Source organism: Mustela putorius, unplaced genomic scaffold (assembly GCF_011764305.1).
Source record: "Mustela putorius furo isolate JIRA1106 unplaced genomic scaffold, ASM1176430v1.1 tig00000430_pilon_pilon_pilon, whole genome shotgun sequence".
In the NCBI taxonomy this organism is placed as follows: Eukaryota; Metazoa; Chordata; class Mammalia; order Carnivora; family Mustelidae; genus Mustela; species Mustela putorius.
In genome coordinates, this window is record NW_025421377.1 from 3,280,526 (window position 1) to 3,295,877 (window position 15,352).

General features: G+C 40.9%; 1 protein-coding gene across 4 annotated transcripts in view; it reads left to right on the forward strand.

The window, feature by feature from the left end:
* The first annotated feature begins 1,297 nt into the window (after positions 1–1,297).
* ATP10D (ATPase phospholipid transporting 10D (putative)) overlaps positions 1,298–15,352 on the forward strand; it is a 104,110-nt gene continuing 90,055 nt past the window's right edge. For all 4 annotated transcript variants that reach the window (XM_013062691.2, XM_004764927.3, XM_013062692.2 and 1 more), the window contains exon 1: positions 1,298–1,568. The gene's annotated coding sequence lies outside the window, so the exon portion shown is untranslated. The remainder of the gene's footprint in view (positions 1,569–15,352) is intronic.

Below are 15,352 nucleotides of genomic sequence, written 5' to 3' on the forward strand. Positions count from 1 at the left end.
AGAATTACATGAAGAACTTGAGAGAAAAAAATTGCCAGCACCCCACTCCCAGAGATTCCAGCTTAACTGACCTGGGTGGAGTCTTGGCTTCAAGCTCCCCAGTTGACTCTGATGTGTACCTAGTTAGAACCACTGATTTAAGCAATCCAAACAGGCTGCAAATACCAACTGCCTGCCTGAATTGTTATGGTATGCATCCTCCCAGAAAGGCTGAGATGACAGCATCAGTGCTGACTGGGGAGACTCTGGGAGGCTTATCTTAAATTTAAAAGTCTCCTAACTGGCTGTCAGTTAGAAAATTTGTTCAATTTTGTAGAAGATTTGTTTAGTCTTAAATCACGTTAGGGACACTCTCATGACTGCAAGAAATGCTACCAAGGCCTGGAATTCAGAGGCCACCTAAATGACAGTCTGCTCAATGAAGTTGGATTGATTCCCAGAGTTGACTAAACTCGAGATTTGCCCTTGCCTGCAGAAGGAGGTTTCCAGATTCAGCCATCACAGGAAGCCACACCCAGAACTTGTCTCTTGCCTCTGGGAGACGCACCTTCTCAGTGGGTGCAGGAACTTGTTTGGCCTCTCCAGCCCGGTCTGGGAGAGTTTGCCAGATTCCCAAGCAGATGCATGAGTCTGCCCTGAAGAGCCCTTCACTGTTAGTGAAACATTGTATCATCCTTTAGTTTCCTTCATTTTTCGCTACACATCTGAGAAACATTTGAGAAAGTAAATGTACAAAAGAGTTGTGGAGGTCTGTTTCAGCGGGATACAACAACTGGCAGCCAGAGATGATTAGGTTTCGATCTGAATTCTTGCCATTATTGGTTCTGTTTTCCTTTCTCAAAGCACTGAGTTGGCCAGACGTTTTGAGAGACCAAGTGGGTTGTTGGAAATTTATTTTGGAGAAAAAAAAAAAATTGATGAAAGCCCTGAGTTTTCAGCTAACAGACCATGGCAGGTATACGGACAGAGCACATTCCACTGAATGAGGGAGGGAGTGAGGCGGAAAAAGACCAAATCAAAATTGCGGTCTTCTCCATTTCTTTCCCAGTTATGAAACGGCAACATTAAATGTTTAGATTTGATCCCTTTTAGCCTCCACAAAATAATTGCCAATCATTTCAAGGTAGTGTATGTGGCCGGGGTGGAACGATAAAAGCCCCTGACCACCCGGGCATCTCCTCGACAGTCGGAGCGAGAGCAGAGCGCTCCAGCACCCAGGGAGGAAGCCAGCCTCCTCCAGGCCACGCCCCCTGCGTCACGGGAGGCGGGGCGACGGGCGATTGGCAGTTCGCGGAGGCACCGCGGCCCCGGAGCGGTGCGGGGAGGGGAGGCGGAGGCGGAGGCGGTGGTGCTTTGCCTCCGGCTCGGGCCAGGGAGTTTGGGGGCTGTCTTCCGAGAATTGATTTTCGTCTTCCCCGCCGCCCTCCCCCCCACCGCCTCCGCCAAAGCAAATGGCTGGCGTAGAAGCGTAACCCGCTGGCACTCTTCGGATTTGTGCCTGGTTTTTCTCTTGCACCTGGAGAGTCGCGATCGTCATGCGGTGCTGTGTGCCGAGGGAGGAGGAACTGGTAAGGGTGCGCGAGCCGGCCGCTGGCACTGCCCTCCGTTTCACTTCTCAGTCCACTCCTCGCTCCCTTTCCCTGCTCCTCTCCCGCTTCCCCATGTACTGCTTTTCAGGTTTGGTGTAGGGTCTCAAGGGTAGATTTTAGGGCTGTTGATGAATTTGAAAAGAGAGAGAGAGAAACACACCATTTTCAGTCTCTTGATTTTTATTTCAAAAGAGGAATTATTTCATCTGTTCTGAGTGCTGGGACTTGTGGAAAGGCAGATTCTGCGCGCGCGCGCATACACACTTTTGTCACCTCCTGGTGAAATGGGGCAGCTTAGAGCAATTTTGGCTTTGTCTCAAAGGTAACGAAGAGCGTGGGGGTTGAAGTTTTTTAACCCGGTAAATAAACAGGGTTTGTTCCTTAGGAAGGAAAAGGTGCTTGTGCTGAAGTTTGCTCTGAAATAGCTTTCAAAGGAGGGCTGTAAAAAACCCCGCGTTCTTCCTCGCACACACTAACTTGGCAGATTTAGTTTGGAGCATCCTTCCTCTTACGTTGTAAAACATAGTCATGCTTTAGATGTACAGCAGAGAGACACCGGGTGGATTAGTGAAACCCTCCGGTTTGGAGCATCAAAGCTCTGTGACTTTAACAAGAATGTATTTAAACTACCCTTAATTATAAAGGCATGCGAGGTCAGCTGTTCTACAGAATGTTCCCTCAAAAAGACCACAAAGTTTCTTCCTGCTTCTTTCCATGCTAGTTCTTGGCAAGGAGAGAACAGTTCTATACCCTGAAAGCAAGCCTCTGACTCTAATCAGCCTGCAGAGATTGATCCACAAGAATAGGGGCGCCTTATCCATCAAATGATTGCTGTATCAGAAGGCTCCAGAGGAGATAGGAATTTTTATACTGGGCTAGGTCAAATTTCTGTGAAGAGTCCCATCATAAAAATAAAACAAAACAACAACAAAACACTTTGGTTTGTTAAGAGCAGACATGTGAAACATCATCACTGTAACACCATAAATTCATTCAGTGCCCCAGAGTGACCCTGCACTCCAGCCTACCCCCAAGAGATAATGTCTGCTCCTTCTGGACTCTTCGCTAGTCTCATTAGGAATACATATTACATACCTACATGGAAATAGCTTGTTTTTACCAAAATGAGATCATACTGCATATATTGAAAAACAACTAGGCAACATTCACAACGTTTTAGGGAGTTTAAAAAATGACACTAACTGTGAATTTAATGCCTGCTAAATTATATTAAATGGAGCATCTAAGTAGTCTAAAACGGGATTTCGGAGGTGCCTGGGTAGCTTCTGCCTCTTCTGCCTTCAGCTGAGGTCTTGATCCCTGGGATCCTGGGATTGAGCCCTGGGTCAGTCTCCTTATTGAGTTTGGAGTCTACTTCTCCCTCTCCCTCTGCCCCTCCCACTGCTCACGTGCGGGTGCATATGCATGGGCGCTCTCCCTCTCTCTCTCTCTCTCTCAAAATCATTTAAAAAATCCCCCAGATTTCAGGAATGCTTGACCTTTCCATAGCAAGAACCAAATACTTTTCAATGCAATTACTTAGTGAATTTAACTAGAAATTGACTAGGATATTTTTTATTTTGATGTCATTAAAATGAAGGAAATGACTCATTGTTTAGACAAACTTTTTACAATCGGTTTTTAAAATAAGAGGTAAAAAAAAGTTCGCATATTGAAGGCTTCAGTATATGATTTAGTCATTGTCTGATCTAGTTAGAAGCAGTCTTTTTAATGAAGGAAAATCAAAGGACATGCTCCCAAAACCCAGGGCATTGGTGAAGATAAATTTAATCTCTTGTCCATGCTTGAAAAAAATGGAGAATCTGTTGATCAACTCTTGAGATAATAACGTGCATGCTGGGTGCTGTCACCATTCCTGAGCCATAGTTGAGCAGATTTCCTTAAAGCTTCAGGAGAGGGTTGAAGTGAGTGTATTTGCTTGAAGACATTATTCCCTTCCTATTATCTAAGATGGACTTATTACTTCATTTCGGAAATCATCATAGCCATAGAAACAACACTTTTCGTGGAAATATAGCGCTATTAGAATAAGATGTAATAGTGGTACTAGTTTTGTAGAAGAGTTGTGGCCTCCATGGAATCTTTCTTTATGCTTCTAAGTGAAGGGTATATTCAGATAACGATTTGCAGTAATATTGGAAAATGTATTAAAACCTGTACATCTTTGTAAGCTTTGACTCAATAATTCTGAGTCTAGAAATATATACCAAAGAAATCATCTGAATTTTATAGGAAGATTTATGAATGTGTTCATTACAGTGTGTCTGTAATATGAAAAAAAAAAAGAAACACATAATAAAGCCCCCGTAGCAGAGTTCTTAAATTAATGTATTGTATATCTATGTTGATAAAATTCAGTTTCAGAAATAGTTTTGATAAAATTTCATGATTTTGAAAGATCCTTGCATGATGATTAAAAAAGCAAAATTTAACACTCTTATCTTGAATTTGTAAAATATAATTTTGAAATATACCATTTTTTCAAATGTTAAGTCCTTACTACATGTCAGGCATTTTTTAAATTAACAAGTCTTGGACAACATTGAACAAGATTGTTGTACTTCCTGTTCGCCTACGAGTTCCTGTTTGTATCAATGGAGATATTCACTGACATATATGAAAAAGAAATTGGATTTTGAGTTGGTAGAGTTACAGCTTTTTAAAAATATTTTTCCTCATATTCCCAAATCTCCTACAACAACGTTTATTTTTATAATCACAAAAATGCTGTTTGAAAAATATTGCCACGAAATACCAAAACAAATTAAAAGTCTAAGGTCTACATTTTATATACTAGTAAACCCTTTCAAAAGATAGGATAAAACACAGTGAGAGATAGACACCCATGGGAAAAATTATGCCCAGTGAAAAATAAGCATAAATGGGCAAGCACAAAAGGGAAAAATTGACTTTTTTAAGGTTGGGAGCGGAGGGATGTTTCTTCCCTGTATTGGAGGAATACTCAGCAGAACAATAAGTTACCACATTTTTACACATCACATTGACAGACATGGAAAGCCAATCAAAATGTGTGAAGTTGTTGGGAAGGCAGACTTTTTCATGACATGGAAAAATGTTTGTGATAGGAGGAATGAAAAGTTACAAAATCTTACTTTTGAAAAAAAAAAAAGTCCTATATATGCACAGGAACTACTTTATTGGTGGAGAATAAACCGAATGTTAATGTTACTTATGTGTGGGTAGCGGGGTTCTGGGTGATTTTCTGTTTTTTCTCATGGTATTGATCTGTACTTTCTAAAATTTCTACGATATATTTTTGTTATCAGGAAAAACAAGTCACTATCCTAATAAAGCAATTCTTTATAAATAAATATATAAAAATAAATAAAAATAAATAAATAAATATAAATAAAGAGCACGTAGATGATACTCATTTTCCTTTCTTGCATAAAGCCTCTGTAGTCTCTGTGTGGGTAATCCTATGTCAGGTATGTTGTCATGGATTGTATTAACTGGTGAAAACATTTGGATTATAGGGGAAATCCCAAGATAAAACTTATTCTAGTCACATTCACTCTTCTGCCCCCAGCCATTTTCTGAAATAATAAGCAGTGTTGGACTGATGAAAGATTTATTCCTTTTCATTTCCTGTTGATCACATCTGCTTGGGGCCCAAGCCACTAGGCTTTAATTAAACACTCCCTAATTTCTTTTTCTAAAATCCACTTACTCCCTTTAAGGCCTTTCTGAATGAGGAAGAGGAGGGTAATATGACTGTTTTTCTTTTCTTTTTTTAAAGATTTTATTTATTCATTTGAGAGAAATACAGAGACAGAGATGGAGAGAGAGAGCACAAGCAGGGGGAGCGGCAGAGGGAGAGGGAGAAACAGACTCCCCACTGAGGCGAGAGCCTGACATGGGGCTCCTTCCCAGGACCTGGAGATCATGACCTAAGCCAAAGGCAGATGCTCAACATCTGAGCCACCCAGGCCCTCTATGACTGTATTTCTGTTAGCAAAACAAATTTGTAAAATTTCAACTCTTTATGTAGGAAAGGTAATAAGAAAATGAGAGTAGCTTATGAGAAAGAAGGTGAAAATCAATTTTAAATTATCCAAAAATGTTGGGGTGCCTGAGTGGCTCAGTCAGTGAAGTGTCTCCTTTTGTCTCAGGTCGTGATCCCAGAGTCCCAGGATGGAGCCCCATGTCTCTTTGGCTCTGCTTGGCAGGGAGTCTACTTCTCCCTCAGTCCCTCATCCTACTTGTGCTCTTTCTCCCTGTCTCTCTCTCAGATTTTAAAAAATTATCCAAAAATGTTTGAACTCTTTTACTTCAAGTTATTGTTCTCATAATTTGCACTATTTAAAAACATTCTCATTTCCCTTACAGGCTATAACAATACACTGAAAGTTATAGTTAAAATTCTTAATTTATAAATCCTTTCTTCACTGAAGTCTTTCCTAAAGAGGTATTGTCATATGTTTATCTCAAAGATTCTGTCTACTTACCCATGATGCCCTTCAGCTAACAAAACAACATTTCTGCTTTGCCAGGTTAGAAAAATGCCTGATTCTGGGCTGTTACTGTACTTTTAAGGTTCCTAAACCAGGAACTGAGAAAAAAGTGAAATATTTTCAACAGGGCAATAGAATTTTATTTTACTATTTGTTTTTTTGTTTGCTTGTTTATTTTAGAGAGTGAGGGGGGTGTGGGGAGGGAGTTTGAGGGTGGTCGGGGGGGGGTGCAGAAGGAGAGGGAGAATCTCCAGCAGCCTCCTAATGAGTGTGGCGCCAGAAGCGGGGAGAAGGGGTGCCTCCATTTCAGAACTCTGAGATCATGATCTGAGCTGAAACCAGGAGTCTGATGCTTAACCCGTTGAGCCACCCAGACACCCCGGGAAAATAGAATTAAAAAAAAAATACTTCTTGGGGCGCCTGGGTGGCTCAGTGGGTTAAGCCGCTGCCTTCGGCTCAGGTCATGATCTCAGGATTCTGGGATCGAGTCCCGCATCGGGATCTCTGCTCAGCAGGGAGCCTGCTTCCCTCTCTCTCTCTCTGCCTGCCTCTCTGTCTACTGTGAACTCTCTCTGTCAAATAAATAAATAAAATCTTTAAAAAAAAAATACTAATTACTCAGAGTCCTGTGCTGTCTTCCCTCTCTCATATTGTAGCATTTCATTTAAGCGAAGCTAGTTCAAAAGAGGGAATATCGTGGCCCACAGTGCCCAATTTGTCACACTTTTGCCTGCTGGATTTAGGTCATGGTCAAGGGGGACGGGGTGTTGCTAGGGATGTGTGGACAGGTGCAGTATTGGTGTTAAAGATGCAGTATTGGTACTGGGCAGTTAAGGATGCAGTATTGGTACTGGATAGCGCACAGGAGGTATAGTGGGGAATCAGAGGGTGGTTCCGGCCCGGTTGTTACCCTGTTGCCCTTGCCAGCTGTTGGTGCTGCTGTTGTCACAGGGGTGCACTCAGAGGTACCTTTGGAAATCTCTAACCATACCACTCCTCGTTAGGTTACTAGTCAACTGTGTTCTGAAGCACATTGCTCCCTCTTTCCAGTCTAGTCTCCCTACCTTTTCCCCTCCATTCCAATGTGTCTTTCAACTTCTTGCAAAGAAATCCTTTAAACGCCCATTATCACACCCTCGCAAATGTCTTTGATCATTTCCTCTTTCCTTCAAACTAAGTGTAAATTCTTCATCATAGAAAAGGTAAAAATCAGTTTTTCATCTGCAAATCTCTCCTCTCAGATTGTAGACCTTTCCCGAAGCTCATTTAACATGCTCTCTCTCCCCAGAAGCCTACCCTCCACTCCCTTTCTGTCTTCCAACCTCAGTCATGTCTTCTCATAGGTCTTTCTGCTTTCTAAATTTTTTTAAAGAATTTATTTGTTTGTCAGAGAGACAGAGTGCGCATAAGCAGGCAGAGGAGGCAGGCAGAGGCAGAGAGAAAAGCAGGAGGCTTCCTGCTGAGCAAGGAGCAGATGTGGAACTTGATTCCAGGACCCCAGGATCATGACCTGAGCTGAAGGCAGCGGCTTAACCGATGGAGCCACCCAGGTATCCCACTGCTTTCTTAATTTTGATATTGCATGATTACACCAGTGTGACCTTTTTGTTGTTGGATTGAGTATGTTGACCTGTGCTGGGCACTTTTATTCTTTTTCAACATACCCAGCATGGTGCCCAAGAGAAGATAAAATAAATGAACACTAGAAGGTAAGCTCCTAGGAGGCAGAGATTTTTGTTTGTTTTAGTGGTTAATATTAGTTGTCACTTAATTAAAAATGATTTTGCGGCCACCTGGGTAGCTCAATTGGTTAAGCATCTGCCTTCGGCTGAGGTCATGATCCTGGGGTCCTGGGGATCAAGCCCCATGTTGGTGGGGCTTTCTGCTCAGCAGGGAGTCTGCTTCTCCCTCTCCCCTGTCTGTTGGCAGCTCGTCCTGCTTGTGCGTGCACACTCTCTCTCTCACTGTCAGATAAATAATTAAAAATCGTAAAAAAAAATAAAAGTACTTAGAAACCTGACTTTCATTTCTTTTTTCCTCCTCACTGGGTTTAATTTTCTGAGATATGGAGCAACGAAGGTGATATTTGAAAAAGTATAATGACTTGTTTTTGAGATTAAGCTTCCTTTTATGTCTGAAAATGTATATGCCCTACTTAAGTATAATGTGGTTTACTTCAACGATTATCTAAACTTTTTGCAGAAGATTTATATTTTTTTAAGTAATCTCTATACCCAACATGGGACTTGAACTCACAACGGCAAGATCAAGAATCAAGAGTATCCTAAGTACCAATCAATCAATCAATCATGCTATACCAACTGAGCCAGCCAGGTGCTACCCCTCCCCCCCATTAAACTTTTTGCAGAAAATTATTTAAATTCTATTTCACCTAATTTTCATAAAGAAGACAGTGTCCCATAGCTACCTGGGCATTTAAGTAAGCTATCTTAAAATTTAGACACCTACTTCTATGAGATTTTTAGTATTGGTCTTTTGTCTAAAGGAAACCTGAGTGCTTGAGGTGGCTTTGCAACATTTTTAATTACGTTCAGGATTTCTTGGCAGGGACACACATATTTGGCTTTATGATGAAGCTTATATTCTCACTTATGTTTCTGTTGTCCCTGACATAATATCAAGTATTATTAGTATGATACACGTGCTGTTTGTGGACTTGGACGTGAATATCTTTTTCAGCGTTGAAGCAGCATGCTTGTCTTGCATTTTATAAAGTTGTTCTTAAAACAGAAACTTAAAGGATTCTATCTTTTCGCTGAATCTTAAATGTAGAAGCAATATATAACTTCTATTTTTCTCTACCAGAAGCATTTGGCTTTGTGATTAACATTGGACATGTTGAGTAGGATTAGTTTTAGAATAATTTTTCACTAAAATAGTGATCTCGTTCTTAATGATAAAGTAAAAACATATTTTCATAGTAAAAAGTATGGACAGGTATAAAAAAATATTTAGAAGTTATCTATTAATTACCACTGCAAAATAACCAGTGTTAGTGGTTTAAAAATTTGTTTTATATATATAAAAATGTATATATACACATATATATATCTGTAGTTTAGATGAGTTCATACTGGTATATAGGTCTTAATCATGGATTAAAACCTTAGAAACCCAATTTTTTACAAGATTTTATTTATTTGAGAGAGATTGAGTGAGAGTTCATGAGTTGGGGGTAGGGCAGAGGGAGAGGGAGAAGCAGACTCCCCTACTGAGCAGGGAGCCCAACACAGGGCTCAATCTCAGGACTGTGGGATCATGACCTGAGCCAAAGGCAGATGCTTAACCAACTGAGCCACCCAGGCATCCCACCCCCAGACATTTTTTTAATAAAAATTCATTTAAATACTTTTTAAACAGCTCTGTTGTATTTCCATTTAGATATATCACAATTTTTTAAATTAACATATAATGTATTATTTGCTTCAGAACTACAGGTCTATGAAGCATCTGTCTTACACAATTCACAGCACTCCCCATAGCATATAACAGTCACCCTGTCCCTCCCCCTCCACCCACCAGCAACCCTCAGTTCATTTCCTGAGATTAAGAATCTCTTATGGTTTGTCTCCCTCCTCAGTCCCATCTTGTTTCATTTTTTTCCTTCCCTACCCCTCACAACTCCCCGACCTGCCTTTCAAATTCCTCATATCGAGAGATTGTATGATAATTGTCTTTCTCTGATTGACTTACTTTGCTTAGCATAATACCCTCTAGTTGTGTCCACATGGTTGCAAATGGCAAGATTGATGGCTGCATAGTATTCCATTGTACGTATATATACCACATCTTCTCTATCCATTCATCTGTTGATGGACATCTAGGTTCTTTCCATAGTTTGGCTATTGTGGACATTGCTGCTATAAACATTCGGGTGCACATGCCTCTTCAGATCACTACATTTGTATCTTTGGGGTATATACCCAGCAGTGCAATTGCTGGGTCATAGGTAGCTCTGTTTTCAACTTTTTGGGGAACCTCCATACTGTTTTCCAGAGTGGCTACACTAGCTTTCATTCCCACCAACAGTGTAGGAGGGTTCCTGTTTCTCCACATCCTTGCCAACATCTGTTGTTTCCTGACTTGTTAATTTTAGCATTCTGATTGGTGAAAGGTGGTATCTCATTGTGGTTTTGATTTGTATTTCCCTGATGCCCAGTGATGTTGAGCACTTTTTCATGTGTCTATGGCCATCTGGATGTCATCTTTGCAGAAATGTCTGTTCATGTCTTCTGCCCATTTTTTGATTGGATTATTTGTTTTTTGTGTATTGAGTTTGATAAGTTCTTTATAGATTTTGGATATTAATCCTTTATCTGTATGTCATTTGCAAATATCTTCTCCCATTCCCTCGGTTGTCTTTGGTTTTGTTGACTGTTTACTTTGCTGTGCAAAATCTTGATCTTGATGAAGTACCAGTAGTTCATTTTTCCCCCTGCTTCCCCATTTCCTTACATCACACACAAAAATAGACTCAAAATGGATGAAAGACCTCAATGTGAGACAGGAATCCATCTAAATCCTTGAGGTGAACACAGGCAGCAACCTCTTTGACCTCAGCCACAGCAACTTCTTCCTAGAAACATTGCCATTGATATACCACAATTTAACAATTTCTCTTTTTCCTAACACTTGGATTAGTTCCCCGTCTAGTGCTGAATTTATCATCTTTCTGCTCAGGGCCAAAGAGGATGAACATTTTAAGGCATAGTACCTTTTGGCTCCAAAGAAGTGAAGAAGCAGTTTAGATTACCCCAGCATGGAATGAAAGCTTGCTTTCATTGAGCATCATGAATAAAGAAATTCTTTGCTGTATTTAGTAAAAAAAAAAAAAAATTAACTCTGTTTTAATTGCTTTTTTTAGGTTACTGGTGAAGTTGGAAGTTTAGGTTACTGGTGAAGTGGTGAAGTTTTTTTTTTCTGATATTGCTTTTATAAAATATCAATGTAAAAAGTAGGCTATTGTGAGTGATAATAGGACTAGTTAGGATAAAAATGACACAGGAGGGTAGATCCTCCAAATGAGCTGTAAAAATTTTAAGATAGTACACATGTGAATAAATCGTAGTTAAATATAGTCTAAGCACTCTATCATACAAAGTTTTAGCAAGCATAAAATCTTGTATTCAAACTGTGACTTAACTCATTTATGACACGTTTGTAAATAATGTGCAGTTTAGGAATTAATAAAAGCCTACGTATGTATGAATGAGTAATAAAATGGAGTGGAGAGAACAGGTGGGTTATTTTATGTGACTAATCTGATGTATAATAATGAGTGAGTCGATGTCTCTGAACCTCAGTTTTCTTGTGTGTAAAGTATTTAGTTGGATTTTTAAGATTTTTTTTCCAGCTTTAAAATCACAAATTTTCTATTTAAGTTGCTAAGCCTTATCCTCTTTAAATGCTTTTACTTTAAATAGTTTTCAGAGAACTTCCTCCTTAAGAGTTTTATGACCATGAGCTTCAAATACCTCAGCTATTTTTTTTAGGGTCTATTTGTTTTAGTTCCCTTTTTTAAATGTTCATTTTTTAAAAGATTTTTAAAATTTATTTATCTTAGAGAGAGCTAGAATGCAGTGGGGAGGGGCAAAGGGAGAGGGAGAGAAATGTTAAGCCGACCATGCTGAGTGGGGGAGTCCAGTGTGGGGCTTGATCCCACCACCCTGAGGTCACAACCTGAGCTGAAACCAAGAGTCACACACAACCGATTGTGCCACCCAGGCGCCCCAAATTTATTTCCCTTTTCATGTCTTCTTGTTGCATAATCTTGTTAGTGGTCATTTTAGGGTTCCATGCTATAGATCTTTTTTATTTTTTATTTTTTTTTTAAGAGAGGGGGAGAGAGTGTGTGAGAGCAGGAGGGAGGGACAGGGGAGAGGGTGAGAGAGAATCTTAAGCAGGCTCCAGGCTCCGCACAGAACCCAATGTAGGGCTCAGTCTCACCACCATGAGATCATGACCTGAGCTGAAATCAAGACTCAGATGCTTAACCGAATGAGCCACCCAGGTACCTCTACATGCTATAAATCTTAATATGAAACTCTAGTAACTTTCAATAAAAGATATAGTGAGATCATGAAATAACTAAGTTTTTATAATTTGTGGAGCTGGTGTATACAGGATTGTTACAGGTATTCTGGTTTTTGCTGCATATCCTAGGGGAGTTGCTCCATTCATATGTTCATTCCACACATACATATTGAAAGTCTACTCTGTGCCTGATAACTTTTTAGGCCTAGTTGCATCAGTGGACAAAAAAGATAGAAATTCCTTCTCTAATGAAGAGGAGAGACAACAAGAGCCAAAATACAAAAATAATTTTGTGATGTTAAACAGTGATGCAGAAGTCCTATGAAAACTAAAGCTGGGGAGGAGGGCAGGGATTGCTGGGGGGGGGGGGCTGTGGGGAAGGCGGAAGGAGGGGAGAGTAATAGACGGGAGCGGACTTGGGGAGGCAGCATCATGTGACACGGACAGCTGTTCTCATCATTAAGATGAAAACCTCTGGAGAGTTTTAGATCGTAGAAAATTTGGGATGTAACTTGGGGTTGAACTGGACTAGGTTAGGTAATGGCGGCAGAGGTGATGCCAAGCGGTGAGATTCTGGATACATTTTAAAGGAAGAGCCAAGAGAATTTGCTGACTGACTGTATGTGGGTTTTTTGTTTGTTTGTTTTTCTGAGGGAGCGAGCAAGCACGAGCCGGGGTGAGGGGGGCAGAGGGAGAGGGAGAGAACCTTAAGCAGACTCCAAGCTGAACATGGAGCCTGACTCAGGGCTCCATCTCACGACCCGAGATCATGACCTGAGCCAAAATCAAGAGCCAGACGCTTAACTGGCTGAGCCACTCAGGCACCCAGAGATGTGGGTTTTGAGGAAAGGACAGGACCCCAGGCTGAATCAGAGGATCTGGTGGGTGACTGAGGATGTGGAACAGTGGGCCGGCCATCACCTGATAGGGCTGATCTGTGGAGGAAGCAGGTTTGGGGGGAGGAGCACAGCTCTGTCCATGTTATGGACATGATGGGCTGCCTCATTGGCAGATGCAGGAGTCTGGGGTTTCGGGATGTCTGAGCTGGAGGACAATTACATGGGGGGAACCTGTAGAAGTTCTGGTTTGATGGCTTTGGTTTCCTCAGTACAACGGAAACAAGGTCATCGGCAGGAAGTAAGTCAGGAGGGAGATAGGGCAGGTTGGAGAAGGAGGTGTGAGATACTTGTCTGTGACAGCGGGAAAATGACGAGAGTGGAACTGCTGTGTACTTGCAGTCAGCATGGCCACACATGCTGACTCCTGATTCATGGTCAGTAATTGAAAGTGACACTGATGAGGGAGGTTCTATGTCTGTTTCCAGGTACTTCCCACCTGTAGGTACTACCACAGAGTATAAGAGGGATTTAGATATAACGGATTTGGATACAGCTAGGGTGAGAGTCTTGTCAAGAAAGGAGAGGAGAGTTAAGGGGTAGAGAGAATATATATGGAAGTGGTAACAGAGTTGACCGTAAAATTGAAACCGAGTAAAGGGAAGTGAGGCCGTGCATGAAGGGGGGTAGTGAAGGATCGCGGTTTAGTTGCTTATAGGTCCCTGTGGGGTCAGAGAGTTCTGAACTCAGGTTAAAAAGGAATCATTTAACAGCAACTTTTATTTGTGTATACTGAATCATGTTTCAGAAAATGTGAAGAGCTTTCTGTTGAATGCATCAAATAAGTATTTTTTAAATGAAATACCAGTATTTGATTTGTTAACAGAAGTTCTTCATATGAAGTATGTCTTCAGCTCTTTTTTCCCTTAAATGACGTCATCTCACATTTTTTTTAAAAAGATTTTATTTATTTATTTGACAGAGAGAGAAATCACAAGTAGACGGAGAGGCAGGCAGAGAGAGAGGGAAGCAGGCTCCCCGCTGAGCAGAGAGCCCGATGCGGGACTCGATCCCAGGACCCTGAGATCATGACCTGAGCTGAAGGCAGCGGCTTAACCCACTGAGCCACCCAGGTGCCCGTCATCTCACATTTTTAAATACTAATCCTCTTCTTTCTTCCCATTCTTGTGTTTTTCGGTAGGCAGCCAGATTCTATGTGCCTTCCGCCATCTTACTGCTCGATTGTCTGTGTCCTTTGTCAGAGCTACAATAGCCACCAGGGTTCTCAGTCCATCACAGTACTTGGATTAGGCTGGGGTAGTCAGCCACTCACCAAGCTGTGTCCCTTGGGTGAGTTTCTCAATCACTCTGAGCCTTTGTGTTTTCAGCCCTCTATGGGCATCAAAATAATGCAGTTTGTTGTAAAGATTAAAGTCATCATATATTTATTCCCGGCACAGAGCTCAGCTTGTCTTTATAAATGGTAGTGTTATGATCTTAGGTTTATTGGAGGAATATTTTCTTAGCATTGAATAATCAAATCTCAAAAACATGCTATTGTGTCATTTCAGTGACATATATTTTAGGAGTACTATCTAGAATAACCAATGTCAAGACACAGTATTAAAGTCGTTATCATTAATGTTTCATACGTGTGTGATTTTTCTGCTTTAAGAATAGACAGAGACATATTGGGAACCTGCCGTGAGTATGGGTTAGCTTTTTTACGTTTCCAGTAACAAAGAGACATTTATACAACTGCACCATTTTCCCTGGCTTTTTGCTAGCTTAAACCAGTTTGAAGCCGAAACATCAGCAAAAGGTAAACTCATTTGGAGGTGTTGTCCCTTCAAGGGAAAGCTGAGATACATTGAAGAAGATGGTAAAGATTTCCATGTCTGAAAGTGTGTCCTTGTATGTTTTATTTTTACATGAGAGGATTGAAGAATGTCTTTATATTTAATGTGTTTGGAAGCATTAAGAATGGGTAACTCTTCCCAGGATAAGACCATGCATCTAGGTACCATGCTCATATTTTATATGCCTCTCTTCATTCAAAATAAACTTGACATATTTGAAATTTCCAATTTCACTCTTCAGCTGCAGTGATATGAAGCACATCACTCGTTGCTGTGGAGGGTTCCTTCCCTCGGTCTCAGTGAGAAGCCTCTGCTGTGATGTAGAACAGTATCTTTTGTTTCTGTCTCCCCAGCATCAGCCTCCGTGTCTGCTTTTCAGGTCACATTGAATGAATGAACTTGGCTTAAGCGGTGTTTTCTAGAGATACATAAGGGCTACGTGCTTGGTTAGAGTTGGTCTTTTCCCATTTAGGGCCCTAAGAATGACAAAACTATCACAACAATGTCTTCATTCATGG